Source organism: Spermophilus citellus (genome assembly GCF_964194105.1).
Source record: "Spermophilus citellus genome assembly, chromosome: 4".
Classification (NCBI taxonomy): domain Eukaryota; kingdom Metazoa; phylum Chordata; class Mammalia; order Rodentia; family Sciuridae; genus Spermophilus; species Spermophilus citellus.
Window position 1 is genome coordinate 52,275,863 of NC_138185.1, and position 20,854 is coordinate 52,296,716.

Sequence of the window (20,854 nt, forward strand, 5' to 3'; positions counted from 1 at the left end):
ATATGCAAAATAGTATATGTAATAGATAGTGTTAGTTTCCTAGGATTTACCCATCTTTTCTCCCACAATAGAATTCTGGCTTTGTTAAGTATCCAGCCTTATCCCCTTACACACCGGGAAAGACTCAAGGTTGGACTTCTAACACTTTTGCCAGTGGTGGGCTCATGGTCATGTAATCCACACCTGGACAAAGAACACTGAAGAGCATTTCCTAGAAGCTGCTGGAAATGCTCTTTCCTACTCCTAGGTGAGTAGGTGAGAACCTTGAAAAGTCAGTCTCTCTCCTACCAGAGATGAACAAGGAGACAGTTCATCCTGGTTGCTACTAGCAACCATCAATAACTATAGAAAAATTAGAAAAAAAAGTCCTTTAGGAATATGATGATCACTCTCAGCAGAGTTAAGATAAAAAAAGCAGTTTTTAATACATTTTTTAAAATACGTTTCCTATTGAATAATAAGTTAATTTCGTTATATTTATGGAATTTTTTAAATTAAAAATTGTGGGGCACAGTGGCACACACCTGTAATGCCAGCAACTTGGGAGGCTGAAGCAAGAGGATCTCAAGTTCAAAACCAATCTCCACAATTTAGAAAGGCCTTAAGCAACTTAGTGAGACCCTGTCTCAAAAAATGAAAAGGACTGGGGATATGGCTCATTGGTTAAGCACATGGATTCCATCTCTGGTACAAAAAAAAATTAAAGAAAAACAATTTTTGCTAATAATGTTTCTAAAAATTAATAATTATCCAGTATATTCACATAATTTTTAAATGTTTGATTTACATTATTTGAACAGTAAAACAAAACAAGGCAAATAATTACTCAGTGCCTTATATCTGTGACATCTCGTTATTTTCTTAAAAATTTATTTTTTCTGCATGTCAGTATTTTAAAAAATAAAATTATTTACAGTTTTCTCCAAAATTACAGTTATAGTTTACAGTTGGAAAATTGTTGACATATTTGATTAATTCTTTGTAGATCATTTTTTTCTTTTTAAATAGACATTATTTTGTAGAGCAATTTTAGGTTTATAGCAAAACTGAGCAGAAAGATAAAAGAGTTCTCATTCACCTCTTTCCCTACACATGCACAAGCTCCCCATTATCAACATTCCACACAAGAGTTGTACATATTTTTCCTTTTTATTAGTGCACTATAATTACACATAATGGGATTTTTTGTTACTCTACGTGTACACACAATATAACTATAATTTGGTCAGTTTCATTCCCCAGTATCTCCCCTTTTCCCTTTCCTCCTGCCTCCTCCTGGATCCCTTTCTCTTCTCTACTGGTCTCCCTTCTACTTTCATGAGATCCCCCTAAATTTTTTTCTCTTTTTTCTCTCTAAATTCCAAATATGGGAGAAAACATACAAACCTTTATTTTCTGAATTTGACTCATTTCACTTCATATGGTGTTATTCAGTTCCATACATTTACCTGTGAATAGCATAATTTCAGTCTTCTTTATGGCTGCATAAAACCCCATGGTATATTCATACCACATTTTCTTTATCCATACATTGATGTACACTTAGACTGGTTCCATAATTTGACTATTGTGAGTTTTTGTTCTTGTTGTTGTTGCCATAAACATAGGTATGTGTGTATGCTGACTATTCTGTAGAATAAATACCAAGGAGTTGTGTATCTGGGTCATGTGATGGTTCCATTCCTAGTCTTTGAGAAAACTTCATATTGAATTCTTTAGTGGTTGTACTAGTTTACAATCCTGCCAACAGTGTAAAGTATTCATCTTTTCCTATATCCTCTCCAGAATTTATTGTTATTTGTACTCTTAGTTGCTGCAATTCTTACTGGACTGAGATAGTTTTATTTGCATTTCTCTAAATGCTAAAGATGTTGAACATTTTTTCACATATTTGTTGGCCATTCGTACTTCTTTTGAGAAGTGACTTTGTAGTTCATTTACCCATTTATTCATTGGTTATTCATTTGTTTGTTGGTATTCAATTTGAGTTCTTCATATATTTGCAATATTAATCCCCTGTCAGAAGAGTAGCTATCAAATATTTTATCCCATTCTGTAGTCACTCTCTTCATGCTCTTGATTCTTTGCTTTGCTGTGTATAAGCTTTTAATTTGATGCCATCCAATTTATTAATCCTTGGTATTATTTCCTACTATTATTTGTTAGAGTCTTATTGAGAAAGTCACAGCCTGCATCTACATGTTGAAATGTTGACCTGTACTGCAGAGTTTCTGGACTAAATCATAACTCTTTGATCCATTTTGAGTTGACTTGTGTGCAAGGTGAGAAAGGGATTTAGCTTCCTTCTTCTACATATGGATATACAGTTTTCCCAGCACCATTTGTTTAAAAGGTTGTCTTTTCTTCCATGTATGTTTTGTCACCTTTGTCAAACATCAGATGACTATATCTATGTGGGTTTATCTCTGTCTTATGTTCTGTTCTATTGGTCTGTGTGTCTGTTTTTATGCCAGTACTATGCAGTTTTTGTTACTATAGTTTTATAGAATAATTTAAGGTCAATTATCATGCTGCCAGCCTTACTTTTTTGACTTAGAATTGCTTTGGCTACTGGGTCTCCTGTTCTTTAAATGAATTTTAGTACTATTTTTCCAGTTCTGTGAAGAACATCATTAGTATTTTGATGTGGATTTCATTGAAACTGTATAACACTTTGGTAATATGGCCATTTTAGCAATTCTTCCTATCCATGAACATGGGAGGTCTTTCTTGTGTCTTCTACACTTCTTTTATCTTTAATGTGCTATTATTTTATTTGTAGAAGTCTTTCACCTCCTTGGTTAAATTTATTTCTAGTGTTTTTGTTTGTTTGTTTGTTTGTTTTGTTTTTTTCAGGCAATTATGAATGGAATTATTTTCCTGGTTCTTTTTTTTTTTTTACAAAATTTATTGTTGGTGTATAGGAAAGCTATTGATTTTTGTATGTTGGTTTTATATCCTATGACTTTGTTTATTAGCTCTAATAAAAAGTCTTCTGGTGGGGCTTTTTGGATTTTCTAAATGTAGCAACATATCATTTGCAAAGAGTGATATTTTTAACTTATTAGAACAAATTTTTTTTAAAAAAAGAAGAAGAGTGATATTTTGACTTCTTCCTTTCCTATTTGTATACCTTTTATTTCCTTCTATTGCCTAATTGATATGGCTAAAGTTTCAAGAACTATATTGAATAGGAGAGCTGAGAGTGGGACATCCTTGTCTTGTTCCTGATTTTAAAGGAAATGCTTTCAGTTTTCCCTCATTCATTGTGATGTTGGATTTGAGTTTGTCATATATATACTTTATAATGTTGAGGAAATTCCCTCTATCTCTAGTTTCTTCAGTATATTTATCGTGAATGGGTGCCAAATTTTGTCAAAGTCTTCCTCTTCATCTGTTAAGATGACTACATGATTTTTGTCCTTAATTCTATTTATGTAATGAATTATACTTATTGATTTGCATATATGGAACCATCCTTGCATCAAAGGAATGAATTCAAGTTGATCATGATGTACAATCTTCTTAATATATTGTTGGATATGATTTCCTAATATTTTATTGAGATTTTTGCATTTATATTTATCAAGTATATTGATCTATAGTTTTCTTGATATGTCCTTATCTGGTTTTGATATAAGGTGATACTGGCCTCATAGTTTGAATTTGGAAGTGTTCTATACCTTTATACTTCATAAAATAATTTGAGGAGCATTGTCATTAGTTCTTTAAAGTTCTGGCATAATTCAACTGAAAATCTATCTGGTCCCAGGATTTTCTTTGTTGGTTAGGGTTAGGGTTATTATAGAAAGATGCTTATTTTCTCATTGATTTGGGGGTTTTTCTGTCCTCTGTTCTTTGTGTTAAAATACTATTGCAGTTTAAGTGGATTAGGTTGTATATGAAGCAAGGTATACTGCCCCTTGGCTGGGATATAGCTGTAGCTGAGCAACAAAATTTCTATGCTGTGAACTTATAGGGTTCTAGTATATTCCCAGAATCTCACGTAAGAGAGGTAAGCAAACTACAGCAGTAACAGCAGTGAACCATGTAGAGCATTAAATTAAATAACTGATGCCTACTAAGATATCTATAACACTAATTACCATAAAAACAGGAATGGTGAGATCAGCAATTAACAACAGCAACAATAGACAGCCATGGCCTAGTTCTAGCACTAAAGTTAGCGCTGGTATCAACTCTGCCATCCATAATACTAAAAACTGCAACAGCATGTATGATGGGGACAGAAATGTTATAAATTAAATAGTTCTTAAAAATGGTAAAAATACAGTTTATTAAGAGGAAAGAAAATGGGATAGGCAGGTACAAGAAAGACTAGAATAATCAATATATGAATGGAGAGAAAAGTGTTAGAATGTTAAGGGAGAAAACACATAAAGAATGCAAAATAAATAGAAAGAATGAAAGAATTTGGTTATTAGTGGAAGAAGAACAGAAAGAAAGTAACATAAGGAAAAAACAAAACAAAAATTCTTAATCCTCAAAAGACAAAACCCAACAAAATAACAAATGGATAATAATAAGAAAAAAATGTGAAAAAAGAAACAAGTATGTGCATATGTGTATATTAATGAACCAATCAGAAAATGCAGCAAGACCACACACACACACAAAAAAAAAACTCTTAATGAAACAAAAGAATTGTCTTTGCTAAGGTAATTAATACGGTCAACAAGATAGATATTCACTGCCCATATCAGACTTGCCTTCTTTCACTCCTACATCTTGTCAATCATTGATCTTTTTACTACCTTTATAGTATTGCCTTTCCCAGAATAACAAATAGTTGGAATTATACAGTATGTTCCTTCCAGATTACTTTCTTTTACTAGGTAAATCTTCATATTTTTTCATCACCTGATAACTCACTTCCTTTTAGTATTGAATAACATTATATTTTCTGGATGTATTGAAGTTTATTCATTAGCCTACTGAAGGCCATCTTAGTGCTTCCAAGTTTTGGCACCTATGAATAAAACTGGTAATCCTGCTTCCTCCTGCCCTCTCCTCATCTTCCTCCTGCTCCTTTATCTTTTCTCTTTTTCTTATTCTTCATCTTCTTCCCAGTGCTTGGGAACTCAGGACCTCATGCTAGGCAAGTGTTCCACCTCTGAACCATGACGCCAGCCCGAAGTTGCTAAGTTTTTTGTGTGGACAGTTTTTCTGTTCATTTGGGTCAATAACAAGGAGTGCAATCGCTTGATCATCTGCTAAGAGTATGTTTTCAAAGAGTTAAGGTTTTTTTTAAAAAAAAATTTCAATCTATATCCCAAAATGGCTATACCATTTTGCAGTCTCACCAGCAATAAATGAGGGTTCCTGTTACTCCATGTCCTTGCCAGCATTTGGTGTTTTCAATGTCCTAGATTTTGGCCACTCTAACAGTTACGTAGTGGTATCTCATTGTTTAATTTGCATTTTCCTGATGACAAGTGATGTGGAGCATCTTTTCTTATGCTTATTTGCCATCTTTATCCATTCAGATCTGTTCAGATCTTTTATCCATTTTTAAATCAGATTGCTTGTTTTCTTATTGATGAGTTTTATGTGCTCTCTGTATAATTCAGATAAGTCTTTTATGAGATATGTATTTTGCAAATATATACTCTCAGTCACCGGCTTGTCTTCTAACATCTTGATAGTGTCTCTCACAGAAACTTTTTAAAAAATTCTGTCCCACTTATCAATTATTTCTTTAGCTTTTGACCTTTTTCTTTCATGAATCATGTCTTTGGTGTTATACATAAAGTAGTCATCACAAAACATAGGATAATCTAGGTTTTCTCCTATTCTCTTCTAGGACTTTCATAGTTTTACATTTAGGTATACAATCAAGCTTGAGTTAATTTTTGTGAAAAGAGCAAAGCCTGTGTCCACATTCATTTTTGGAGCATAGATGTCATTGTTAAAGACTCTTTGCTCAATTGTATTGCTTAAATAATTTGACTGTATTTATGTAGGCCTATTTCTGGACTTCTTATTTTATTCCATTGACCTACTTATCACTTTGTTCACTGATTCCACACTGTCTTAATTATTATAGCTTTTATATGATGTCTTGAAGTCAAGTAGTATTTGCTGTCCAACTTTGTTTTTCTCCTTCAGTGTTGAATTGTCTATTTTTTTGCCTTTTAATATAAACTTTAGAATTGGCTTGTTGATGTTCACAAAATAACATAGTGTGATTTTTATTGAGATTGAATTGAATCTATAACTCAAATTGGGAAGAATTGACATCTTCACAAAATTAAGTCTTCCTATGCTGAGAGCCATAGCCAAGTAGGAATGACGCATGGCAATTTCCTTGTCAGCCTACCCAATGTTGCTTAGAGGGAGGACTCTCCATTGTGGAAATGGGCTTGCCTTGGACCCAGGTCATTTGCAATGACATTGCATGAATGTTTGAGAGTTTTGATTTGAAAGGTGACCTTGCTCAGGGATTAGGGCAGATCCGGGTTTGGGGTGGATCTGGGTTTAGGGTGGATCCTGCTGGGAATAGGGCGGTTCCAGGTTTAAGGTGGATCCTGCTGGGAATAGGGCGTATCCTGCTGCCTCAGGCTCCGGCTCCTTGAGTTCCCGTTGAGTTCTCGCAGGATTCAGAGGGTATTTGGTACGCAGAGCCCGGTGGAGGGTGTTTTTTCCCCAGAATGTGCGTGTAGAGTGCCGGTGAGAGTTCGGGAATAAAGAGTTGCTGTTGGAATCTACAAGATTTTGTGGTGGCTCGGTTATTTTGTGCCCAGCCAGACTGCAGCATTCCTATATGAGTATGGAGTATCTATTCATTTATTTAGTTTTATTTTTTTTCACCAGAGCTTTTAAAGTTTTCTCACATAGATTGTAAACTGTTTTATTAAACTTATACCTAAGAATTTCACTTTTGGGAGATGTTGATATAAATTGTAACATGTTTTTTTAGTTCAAATTCTACTTGTTAATTCCTGTTACAGAGTAAAATCATTGACTTTCATATATTAACTTTGTGTCTGTCAGCCTTACTGTAATCACCCATTAGTTCCAGTAGATTTTTTTGTTTTTGTTGTCGGTGGTTTGGATTTTCTACATAAATGATCATATTATCTGTTATCTGTGGAAAAGACAATTTTATTTCTTCCTTCCTTATCTGTATAACATTTATTTTTCTTGTTTTGTTGCATTAGCTAGGGCTTCTAATATAATTTTGAGAAGAAGTGGTTCCTGATCTTTGTTCCTGATCTTAGCAGAAAAGCTTCCAGTTTGTAATCATTAAGTATGATGTCAGCTCTAGGGTTTTTGTAAATATTCCTTATTTACAAAAACAAATTCCAATTTGAGAAATTTCCCTTCTATTATTAGTTTGTTGAGTTTTTTAAAACTTTTATTACTATCAAGAATGAGTATTAGATTTTGTCAAACCCTTTTTCCATGTTTATTGATATTATCATGTTATTTTTCTTCTTTAGCCTGTTGATGTATTGGAATTTACATTGGTTTTTGAATGTTGAATGAGCCTTGAATACTTGGAATAAATCTCATTTGACTATGTTCATATTTACTTTTATAAGTTTTTAAATTTAATTTGCTAGTATTTTGTTGATGATTTCTTAAAAATATTTTTGTTGTTGTTGTTGTTGTTGTAGATGGACATCATATCTTTATTTATTTATTTTTATGTGGTGCTGGGGATTGAACCTTGTGCCTCACATGTGCAAGGCAAGTGCTCTACCACTGAGCTACATACAGCCCCAGCCCCTTGTTTAGGATTTTTTAATGAGAGAAAATGGTCTGTTGTTTTTTTGTTTTTGTTTTAACTAGGTTTTTTAACCAAATACAGGCCTATTCAGATTGTCTTACTTCTTCTTTTGAGAGTTTTGGCAGATGGTGTATTTAAAATAATTGTTTCATTTCGTCTAGGTTATTAAATTTGTGGGCATAGACTTGGTATTACAGTATTCTTTTTTAAATATATTTTACTTAGAGATAGGGTCTGCTAAGTTACTTATAGCCTTGCCAAGTTGCTGAGATTGGCTTTGAACTTGGGATCCTCCTGTCTCAGCCTTGGTTCATAGTATTCTTTTACTATCTTGTTAATGCTGAAAAGATCTGTAGTGATGTCCCTGCTTTCATTTCAAAAGACATCTATAGTTTTCTTTTCTTGATATCTGGTTTTGATATCAGGTGATACTGGTCTCATAGTTTGAATTTGGAAGTGTTCTATACCTTTATATTTCATAAAATAATTTGAGGAGCATTGGCATATAAATAAAGTTTGTCATGTCTAGTTTTTCTTAATTAGCCTTAGTAGAGGCTTACTGATTTTGTTGATCTTTTCAAAGAAGCAGCTTTTAGTTTCATTGATTTCTTTTCGTTTTCTCTATTGAATTCCTGTTTTCAAATTCATTGACTCCTGCTCTATTTTTTGTTATTTCCTTTCATTGATTACATCGTATTTAATTTACTTTTATTTTTCAAATTTGCTGAGGTGGAAGCATTGATTGAGTTTAGATTTATTCTAATGTGTGCATTCAGTGCCATACATTTCCTTCTAATCACTGCTTTTGCTGCATCCTGAGATTCAGTAAATTGAATTTTCATTTAGTTCAGCATATTTTTAATTTTCTCTTGAGATTTCTTCTTTGGCCTAAGTATTACTTAGAAGTTTCTTGTTTAAACTTTGGGTATTTTGTTGTTTACCAACCATCTGTTATGATATATATATGAAGTGTCTCCACAAGGTCATGTGTGAGATAAAACAAGAATGTTCAGAGGTGAAATGATTATAATATGAAAGTTGTAACCTAATGGTGAATTAATCCATGGATATGAATTAACTGGGTTGTAGCTGTAGGCAGATAGGGTGTGACTGAAAGACATAGGTCACTGGGGTGTGATTTTGAGGTTTATATTTTGTTCTTGGTGAGAGAAGCACTCTCCCCCTACCCCACCTCTCTGCTTCCTGGTTGTAGTGTTCTGAGTAGCTTTCTCTTCCCATGCCTTTACACCATGATTTTCTGCATTTCCTTGGGCCCAGAGCTATGGGAGTTGCACAACCATGGATTGAACTCTGAAACTCTGAGCCAAAATGAACTTTTCCTCCTTTAAGTTGTTCCTGTCTAGTCTTTGGTCACAGTGATGAAATAATACAACACCATTTTTCTGTTACTGATTTCTAATGTGATCTGAGAGCATACATTGAATTATTTCTATTTCTTTAAACTTAGTAAATTGTGTTTTGTAGTACAGAATGTGGCCTATTTGGTGTATGTTCGCATGTGCTTGGAAAGAATGTGTATTCTCCTGTTTCTGGATGAAGTTGTTAGTAGATGTCAGGTATATCTGGTTGATTGATGGTATTGTTGAGTTCAGCTATGCCTTTGCTGGTTTTCTGCTTTAAATGTCAAGACAGCTATAGATTAATAGTAAAGGAATGTAGAAGATACACATGCTAACACTAATCAAAAGAAAGCTGGAATATCTATACTTCAGGCAGATCAAACTACAGAACAGAAAAATCATCAGGGATAAAGAGGGACTTTACTGAATGATAAAGGGGTCAATTCTCCTAGATACACAACAATAAATGTTTATGTGACTAACAACAGAGCATCAAAACATGTAAGTCAAAAACTGATAAAATCTCACAGAGAAATAAACAAATACACTATTATTGTTAAAAAATTAAACTCTAGGGGGATCCAAGATGGCGGACTAGAGTGAGGCTGCATTCTGTGACACTCCGTGACTTGAGATTCTAGTGGTGGAAATAGTATTTCTCTGCGAGTTATTAGAGGACCCCCAACAGCTGCTCCCATGCAAGAATCCTGGCTGCTGTGCCTGCACAGTTTGCCAGGCCTCAGCATCAGTACAGGACTCCCGGCAGCTCATCCATGCAAGACCTCCAGCCACTGTGCCAGAGCAGGACCACTGGCATCAGTGCCTGTGCAGGACCCCTGGCCACTCACCCACACAGGACTTCCAGCCGCCACTCCCATGTGGACCGCCATCTATAAATGTGAGCTCCCTGGTCACCTCCATCTTGGGACACTGCAACCACTGCCACAGTTCACTACATGTGGTAGCCTGCACTGGGGGCACAGGACAGGGACTGGAGATAGCCTCCAGCCACAACATTGCATGCCACAGAGCTACATCTGTGAACATGCCACCCAGTGTCATGACCTGGCCCCACCCTACCCCATACCCCATCTCTGAAAGTAGCCACCTCCATCTTGGGACACCTTTGTTGTCATCTTTAGTTGGGGCAACTCCCAGCTTGGGACATCGGCTGGGGACCAGGAGCAACATCAAGATACCTATAGTCCCCAAAACCCCCTTCTTCCCTGCAGCCACTAAACTGGCATAGTGCTTGCAGCTATGTGGCCAATTCTAGCTTACAAAGCCTAGCCCTGAACTGCCCGATACAAAACAGCTCTCCGTGACAGGTGTGAAGCCCCCAGAGTGCAGCCCAAAAGACCTCCTGAGAGAGATGTTCCTGACTGAGAAGTAGAAAGGGAAGAGGTGAGTGACATATACAGTTCAGAGACTAAATTAAAGACCAGGAATTGTGAGGCCTACAGGCGATATAAGAAGATAAGACCAGGCGCCCACATCACAGGAGTTGGCAGCAAAGGAGATCCTTGGGGTGCAGTCTCATCAGGACTAACAAGTGCTACACCCCACCTCCAGGAGCTCCACCCCCAAGACCAACCCTCCCACCCTAATAACCTTCACCATTTTGAGGATGAAGATACCAGCAAATAACAGACAACTCCACCTATTGGATGAAAAGGGAAGCAGGAAAGACACTGAACTCCAACAAAAATAATCCTAGTATTTTCCTTTGAGATTTTTTTTTCTTCTTTTTTCTCTCTTCTCCCACCCTCACATCCCCAACATTTGTGAAACCAAGTACTTTTCATGAATTAGGCCACTGAGGTCTGGAGTGTCTGACTAGTATATTACAGTTGTGTTGTATATTCTTTTATCTCCTATTTTTACATTTTTAATTTTTCTTAATTTGTTTTTTAATTTTTTTAGTTGTTGACAAACCTTTATTTTATTTATTTATATGCGGTACTGAGAATCGAACCCAGTGCCCCACACATGTCAGGCAAATGTGCTACCACTGAGCCACAACCCCAGCCCTTATTTTCCTTAATTTTTGTGTTTGTTTTTTGTACTCCCTCTATTGTCTTCCCACTTGCTTGTCTCCCCAAAATCACTTTCTCCCTTTTCTCCTGCTACTAGTCAACTTCTTTGGATTCCTCTTTCATACTTCATAAGATCTTGTAACTCTATATCCTCACCTTCTACCTCCTTAATATCTCATCCTACAACCCATCCCCGGTTTTCCACCCCTGGTCCACCATCAGAAACTATAGACCCTTTTGAAACCTACTGTTTATATTGTAGATAATAATTGAACTCACCATTTCTGTATATTGTGACAAAACTATAAATGTCATAGTAGCAGATATTTGGTTTAAGGCTGTATATTGTTTGAGTTTCTGTTAATATTATTCTCCCCCTTAAAGGAGAGGTATTGGAACTCTTCAAGGACATTATAAGCCTATAGGATAAAAACTATAACACCTCGGATCTGCAGTGCTAGAAGGGAAGACACAACAACATGAAAAAACAAGGGAAGAAAGTGCCCCAAACAAATCAAGACACTACATTATTAGAGTACACTATTAGAATCCATGGCCAGCACAACAGAAGACATGACAGAGAAGGAGTTCAGAATGTACATAATTAAAATGTTCTATGAATTAAAGGATTATATAAGACAGCAAATAACAGGCAACAAAAGATCATTTAAATAAAGAGCTACATAAGCAAATACAGGAAACAAAAGATTATTTCAATAATGAGATAGAAGTTCTAAAGAAAAAAAAAGAAATCCTTGAAATGAAGAAAACAATAAACCAAATTAAAAACTCAATAGAAAGTATCACCAACAGATTAGATCACTTGGAAGACAGAACCTCAGACAATGAAGACAAAATATATAATCTTGAAAATAAAGTTGACCACTCAGTGAAGACAGTAAGAAACAATGATCAGAACATTCAAGAATTATGGGATAACATAAATAGACAAATTTAAGAATTATTGCGATAGAGGAAGCCATAGAGTTACAAACCAAAGGAATGAACAATCTATTCAATGAAATAATATCAAAATTTTCCAAACATGAAGAATGAATTAAAAAATTAAATACAAGAGAATTTACAGGACACCAAATGTACAAAATCACAACATATCTACATTAAGCCACATTATAATGAGAATGCCTAGCATACAGAATAAGGAAAGAATTTCAAAGCCACAAGAGCAAGGAATCAGATTACATATAGCGAGAAACCAATTAGGATATCTGTAGATTTTCAACCCAGACCCTCAAAGCTAGAAGATACTGGTACAACATATACCAGTCTCTGAAAGAAAATGGATGCCAACCAAGAATCATATCCAGCAAAATTAAGCTTTAGATTTGATGATGAAATAAAAACCTTCCATGATAAACAAAAGTTAAAAGAATTTACAACTAGAAAGCCTGCACTACAGAACATCCTCAGCAAAATATGAGGAAATGAAAAACAACAATGAAAATCAGTAAAGGGAAGTATTACACTAAAGGAAAAACCAATAAAAGGAGAAACCAAGTCAAATTAAATTACCAAAAATGACTGGGAATACAAATTATGTCTCAATAATGACTCTGAATGTTAATGGTCTTAGCTTTCAAAATATTTTCAGCTGGGTATGGTGGCACACACCTGTAATCCCAGCAGCTCAGGAGACTGAAGCAGGAGGATTACAAATTCAAAAGCAGCCTCAGCAACTTAGTGAGGCTGTAAGCAACTTAATGAGACTCTGTCTCAAAATTAAAAAGGAAAAGGGCTGGGTATGTGGCTCGTGGTTGAGAGTACCTGGGTTCTATCCCCAGTACTAAAATACATGTATATATAAATTTCATAGGCTCATACAGCAGACAGACCTCCGGGGCTTCCACTTATTTCCTTCATTTGTTTCCATACTTTTGTGTGATTCTGTCTCCCAATGGACATGGCAAAGGTGATGGACAACCACTCCTGCAATGTTATGCTATATAAGACTCCATCCTAGCAGAATGAAGTGAGGAAGTCTCCTTGCTGACTTGAAGTAAACAGTTATTTTGAAGAAATATATATAGCAAGGATCTTAACTCAGCTTCTAGGATCTGACAGTGACTACAAGCTAAGAGCGGGGATCCTTATCATACAGCCATGGCAAATAAATCCTGGCAACACCAAAAAATCTTGAAAGCACATTCTTTCCCAATTGAGCCTCCAGATGATAACACAGCCCTTCTGATACCTTGATTACAATCTTGCGAGAACCTGTAAGTTCTATGTCCAGACTTCTGACCCACAGAAACTGTGACTTAAGCCACAAGTGTGTGGAGATCCGTTAACATAACCATAGGACATAATACAGCTTTATTGGTATTATGACTGTCTCAAAAAATGATGATTTTTAGTATGGCTTCATATTTTTTAAAAAAATAGAACTGTTAGAAGAGTTTTTTGGTGAATTTCTCTTGCCTTTAAAAAACAAACATTTATGTAATACTCAGAAAAACTTATAAATATCATGGAAAAAATGCTCAAAACCTTTCCAAGGGGCTGGGTTGTGGCTCAGTGTGAGAGTACTCATCTAGCATGTGTGAGACACTGGGTTCAGTCCTCAGCAAATAAAGGAATTGTGTCCATCTATAACTAAAAATATATTTTAAATTAAAAAAAACTTTCCAAGGGAAAAATAAAATAAACTCACCAATCAAAAGACATAGACTGGCAGATTGGATTTAAAAAAAAAGACCCAACAATATGCTGCCTTCAAAAGACTCATCTAGGAAAAGACATCCACAGATTGAAGAAGATGAAAGATTGGGAAAAAACATACCATTCACATGGACTGCAAAAACAAGCAGAGGTTTCCTTCCTCACATAAAATAAAGTAGACTTCAAGCCGAAGTTAATCAAAAGGGATAAAGAAGGATATTACATACTGCGTAAGGGAAACATACATGAACAAGACATAACAATTATAAATATATATGCCCCAAACAATAGAGCATCTACGTTCATCAAACAAACTCTTCTCAAGTTCAAGAGTCAAATAGACACAGTAATTCTGGATGACTTTAACACACCTCTTTCACCACTGGATAGATCTTCTAAACAAAAGCTAAACAAAGAAACTGTAGAACTCAATAATACAATTAATAACTTAGACTTAACAAACATATACAGAATATTTCATCCATTAATGACTGAATGCACTTTCTTCTCAGCAGCACATGAATCCTTCTCTAAAATAGACCATATCTTATGCCACAAAGCAAAATATTTCATGAGGAGGAAACGAAAAACAACAATGAAAATCAGCAAAGAAAAGTATTAAACTAAAGAAAAAAACAAAGAGAAACCAAGTCAAATTAAATTACCAAAAATAAACAAAAATGACTGGGAATACAAATCATGTCTCAATAATGACTCTGAATGTTAATGGTCTTAGCTTTCAAAATATTTTCAGCTGGGTATGGTGGCAAATACAAAGAAGTACAGATAAGACCCTGCATTCTATTAGATCAAAATGGAATGAAATTAGAAATCAATGATAAAAATTTTTAAAAAGCTACTCCAACACCTGGAGACTAAATAATATGGTATTGAATGAACAATGGATTACAGAAGACATTAAAGAGGAGATTAAAAAATTCTTAGAGGTAAATGAGAATACTGATACAACATATCAGAATCTCTGGGACACTATGAAGGCAGAACTAAGAGGAAAGTTTATTGCATAGAGTTAATTCCTCATTTCCATTTCAGAGGATTTGATTTATCCATGTTAATTTTATATCCTGGCACTTTGCTGAATTCATTTACTAGTTCTAGAAGTTTCTTGGTAGAACCTTTTGAGTCTGCTAGGTATAGGATCATGTCATCAGCAAATAGTGCTAATTTAAGTTCTTCTTTTCCTATCTTTATGCCTTTAATTTTTTTCATCTGTCTAATTGCTCTGGCCATTGTTATGAGAACTATGTTGAATAGAAGTGGTGAGAGAGGGCATCCCTGTCTTATTCCAGATTTTAGAGGGAATGCCTTCAGTTTTTCTCCGTTTAGAATGATGCTTGCCTGAGGCTTAGCATAAATAGCTTTTACAATGTTGAGGTAGGTTCCTATTATCCCTAGTTTTTCTAGTGTTTTGAACATAAAGGGATGCTGTATTTTGTCAAATGCTTTTTCAGCGTCTATGGAGATGATCATATGCTTCTTATCTTTAAGTCTATTGATGTGGTGAATTACATTTATTGATTTCTGTATATTGAACCAGCCTTGCATCCCAGGGATGAATCCTACTTGATTATGGTGAATGATCTTTTTGATATGTTTTTGTATCGATTTGCCAGAATTTTATTGAGGATTTTTGTATCTATGTTCATTAGAGATATTGGTCTGTAGTTTTCTTTCTTTGAAGTGTCTTTGTCTGGTTTAGGAATCAGGGTGATGTTGGCCTCATAGAATGAATTTGGAAGTACTCCCTCTTTTTCTATTTCCTGAAATAGCTTGAAAAGTATTGGCATTATTTCCTCTTTAAATGTTTTGTAAAACTCTGCTGTATATCCAGCTGGTCCTGGGCTTTTCTTGGTTGGTAGTCTTTTGATGTCTTCTTCTATTTCCTCAATTGATATTGGTCTGTTTAAGTTGTGTAAATCCTCCTGACTCAATCTGGGCAGATCGTATGACTTAAGAAATTTATCGATGCCTTCACTATCTTCTATTTTATTGGAGTATAAGGTTTCAAAATAATTTCTAATTATCTTCTATATTTCTGTAGTGTCTGTTGTGATATTGCCTTTTTCATCCTGTATGCTAGTAATTTGAGTTCTCTCTCTTCTTCTCTTCATTAGCATGGCTAAGGGTCTGTCAATCTTATTTATTTTTTCAAAGAACCAACTTTTAGTTTTGTCAATTTTTTCAATTGTTTCTTTTAGTTTGATTTTGTTGATTTCAGCTTTGATTTTAATTATTTCTCGCCTTCTACTGCATTTGCTGCTGTTTTGCTCTTCTTTCTCAGGGCTTTGAGATAAAGTGTGAGATCATTTATTTGTTGGTTTTTTCTTTTTCTGAGGAATGAACTCCAAGCAATGAATTTTCCTCTTAGTACTGCTTTCATAGTTTCCCATAGATTCCGTTATGTCGTGTCTGTGTTTTCATTTATCTCTAAGAATTTTTTAATTTCCTCCTTGATGTCTTCTGTAACTCGTTGTTCATTCAGTAACATATTGTTCATTCTCCAAGTGATGTAGGAGTTTTTCTTCCTTCTTTTATCGTTGATTTCCAGTTTCATTCCATTATGATCAGATAAGATGCATGGTATTATCTCTACTCCTTTATAATTGCTAAGAGTTGCCCTATGGCATAATATATGGTTATTTTTGAGAAGGATCCATGTGCTTCTGAGAAAAAAGTATATCCGTTTGATGATGGTTGATATATTCTATATATGTCAGTTAAGGCTAGGTTATTAATTGTGTTATTGAGTTCTATAGTTTCTTTATTCAACTTTTGTTTGGAAGATCTGTCCAGTGGAGAGATAGGTGTATTAAAGTCTCCCATAATTATTGTGTTGTGGTCTATTTGTCTCTTGAACTTGAAGAGAGTTTGTTTTATGAACATAGCAGCACCATTGTTTGGGGCATATATATTGATGATTGTTATGTCTTGTTGATGAATGGTTCCCTTTAACAGTATATAGTGTCCTTCTCTATCCCTTTTGATTAACTTAGGCTTGAAGTCAATTTTATTTGATATGAGTATGGCCACCCCTGCTTGCTTCTGAGGTCCATGTGAGTGGTATGATTTTCCCCAACCTTTCACCTCAGCCTGTGTATGTCTTTTCCTATCGTAGAGTTAATTCCTTAAAAGAAGAAAAAGTCAACAAATATTGACCAAACATTACATCTCAAAGCCATAGAAAAAGAAGAATAAATCAACAACAAAAGCATAAGACAGGAAATAATTAAAATCAGAGCTGAAATCAATTAAATTGTAACAAAAGAAACAATTGAAAAAATTAACAAAACAAAAAGTTGGTTCTTTGAAAAAAAAATGATAGAATTGATAAATCCTTAGCCATGCTAATGAAGAGAAAGAGAGGGAAAATTCAAATTCTAACATCCATGATGGAAAAGGAAATATCATGATGGGCACTACAGAAATACAGAAGATAATTAGAAACTATTTTGAAAATGTGTACTCCAATTCAATAGAAAATATCAAAGGCATCAACAGATTTCTTGAGTCATATGATTTGCCCAAACTGAATCAGGATGATATACACAGTTAAACAGATTAATTTCAAGCAGTGAAATAGAAGACACCATCAGAAGCCTACCAACCAAGAAAAGCCCAGGAACAGATGGATACCCAGATGAGTTCCACAAGATCTTCAAAGAAGGACTAATACCAATACTCCTCAAATTATTCCATGAAATAGAGAAAGGAGGAACACTTCTAAACTCATTCTATGAGGCCAACATTGCTCTGATTCCAAAACCAAAGACACATCAAAGAAAGAAAACTTCAGACCAATATCTCTAATAAACATAGATGCAAAAATTCTCAATGAAATTCTGGCAAATCAAATACAAAAAAACATATCAAAAATATAGGGAGCATGGGAGGAATAGATGAATTCTAGATAAGGCAGAGGGGTGGGAGGGAAAGTGAGGGGGCAGGGGATTAGCAAGGATGGTGGAATGTGATAGACATCATTATCCAAAGTACATGTATGGAGTCACGAATTGGTGTCAACATACTTTATATACAACCAGAGATATGAAGAATTGTGCTGTATATGTGTTATAAGAATTGTAATGCATTCTGCTGTTATTAATTTAAAAAAAATTTTTTAAAGATAGTGCATTACGATCAAGTGGGGTTCATCTCAGGGATGGAAGATTGGTTCAACATACAGAAATCAATAAATGTAATTCATCACATCAATAAACTTAAAGATAAGAATCCTATGATTCTCTCAATAGATGCAGAAAAAGCATTTGACAAAATACACCACCCCTTCATGTTCAAAACACTAGAAAAACTAGGGATAACAGGAACATATCTCGACATTGTAAAAGCTATCTGTGCTAAACCTCAGGCCAACATCATTCTAAATGGAGAAAAATTGAAATTATATCCCTCTAAAAACTGGAATAAGACAGGGATGCCCTCTTTCACCACTTCTCTTTAACATGGTTCTTGAAACTCTAGCCAGAGCAATTAGACAGAAGAAAGAAATTAAAGGGATAAGGATAGGAAAGAAGAACTTACACTATCACTATTTGCCAATGACATGATTCTATACCTAGAGGATCCAAAAAATTCCACCAGAAAACTTCTATAACTAACAAATGAATTCAAAAAATTAGCAGGATATAAAATCAACACCTATAAATAAAAGATATTGTACATCAGTGACAAATCCTCTGAAAGAGAAACTAGGAAAACTACCCCATTTACAATAGCCTCAAAAAAAATACTTGGGGATCAACGAAGGAGGTGAAAAACCTCTACAATGAAAATTACAAAACACTAAAGAAAGAAGTTAAAGAAAACCTTAGAAGATGGAAAGATCTACCTTGTTCTTGAATAGGCAGAATTAACATTGTCAAAATGACCATACTACCAAAAGCACTATACAGATTTAGTGCAATTCTAATTAAAATCCCAATGACATTCCTCATAGAAATAGAAAAAGCAATCATGAAATTCATCTGGAAAAATAAGAGACCCAAAATAGCCAGAGCAATCATTAGCAAGAGGAGTGAAGCAGGTGGCATCACTCTACCAGACTTTAAACTATGCTACAGAGAAACAGTAACAAAAATGACATGGTATTGGAACCAAAATAGACTTGTAGACCAATGGTACATAATAGAGGACACAGAGACAAACCCACAGTTATCTCATTCTAGACAAAGATGCCAAAAACATATATTAGAGAAAAGATAGCCTCTTCAACAAAGGGTGCTGGAAAAACTGGAAATCCATATGCAGCAAAATGAAAGTAAGCCCCTATCTCTCACCATGCACAAAACTCAACTCAAACTGGATCAAGGACCTAACAATTAGACCAGAGACCCTGTGCTTGATAGAAAAAAAAGTAGGCCCTAATCTTCATGTAGGATTAGGCCCCAACTTCCTTAACAAGACTCCTATAGCGTAAGAAATAAAATCAATAATCAATAAATGGATAGATTCAAACTGAAAAGCTTCTTCTCAGCAAAAGAAACAATCAGTGAGATGATGAGAGAGCCTATAGCAAGGGAGCAAACTTTTACTACATGAACATCAAATAGAGCACTAATATGTAGGATATATAAAGAACTCAAAAATCTAAACTCCAAAAAAAAAAAAAACAAATAACCCAATCGACAAATGGGCCAAGGAACTGAACAGACACTTCTCAGAAGATAATATACAATCAATATATGAAAAAAGTCAATCAAATATATAAAAAAAGTTCAACATCTCTAGCAATTAGAGAAATGCAATTAAAACTACTCAAATGCAAATCAAAACTACAAAAAAAGATTTCATCTCACTCTAGTCAGAATGGCAGCTACTAAGAATACAAACAATAATAAGTGTTGGCAAGGCTATGGGGGAAAAGGTGGATTCATATGTTGTTGGTAGGACTGCAAATTGGTGCAATCACCCTGGAAAGCAATATGGAGATTTCTTGGAAAACTTGGAATGGAACCACCATTTGACCCAGGTATCCCACTTCTCAGATTATACTGAAAGGACTTAAAAACAGTGACACAGCCACATCAATGTTTATCACAGCACAATTCACAACAGCTAAATTGTGGAACCAACCTAGATGCCCTTTGGTAGATGAATGGATAAAGAATATGTGGTATATACACACAATGGAATATTACTCAGTATTAAAAGAGAATAAAATCATGGCATTTGCAGGGAATGGATGGAGTGGAGACTATTATGCTAAATGAAGTAAGCCAATTCCAAAAAATACAAATGCTGAATGTTTTCTCTGATATGCGGATGCTGATCTATAATGGGAATGGGGAGAGAGCACAGGAGGAATGGAGGAACTTTAGATAGCATTTGGCCTACGGAAACCTTTGCCCTAGAACAGGGTTTGTTAAGATGGCAGGGCCCAGCAATTGTGTAAGACTTAAAACTTTATAATCAGAGGTTCAACTCCTCTTCTTAACACATATATTTTTAATAAACCTACTCCTATTAATTGTCCCACTCCCAGTAGCCATAGCTTTCTTAACTTTAGCTGAACAAAAAAACACTAGGCTACAACTTCCAAAAGGCCCAAACATTGTAGTACCCTACGTTTTACTTCAACCATTCGCTGATGCAATAAAATTATTTATTAAAGAGCCACTAAAGCCCCTAAAGTCATCTATTATTCTATTTATTAATTATTGTACCATCTCTAGCCCTCACCCTAGCATTTACTATGTGAATTCCCTTACCCATACTGCAATCTCTCATTAATATAAATATGGGGCTACTCTTTATCCTGCCACCTCAAGTCTAGCCACATATGCAATTTTATGATCAGGATGAGCTTCCCATTTCAAATATGTTCTAATTGGAGAATTTCAAGCTGCAGCACAGACAATCTCCTATGAAGTAAACCTAGCTTCATTTTATTATCTGTCTTACTTATAAATGGTTCCTTTACCCTTTCTACCCTAATCACAACTCAACAATTTATATGACTACTACTAACAACATGACCCATATCAATG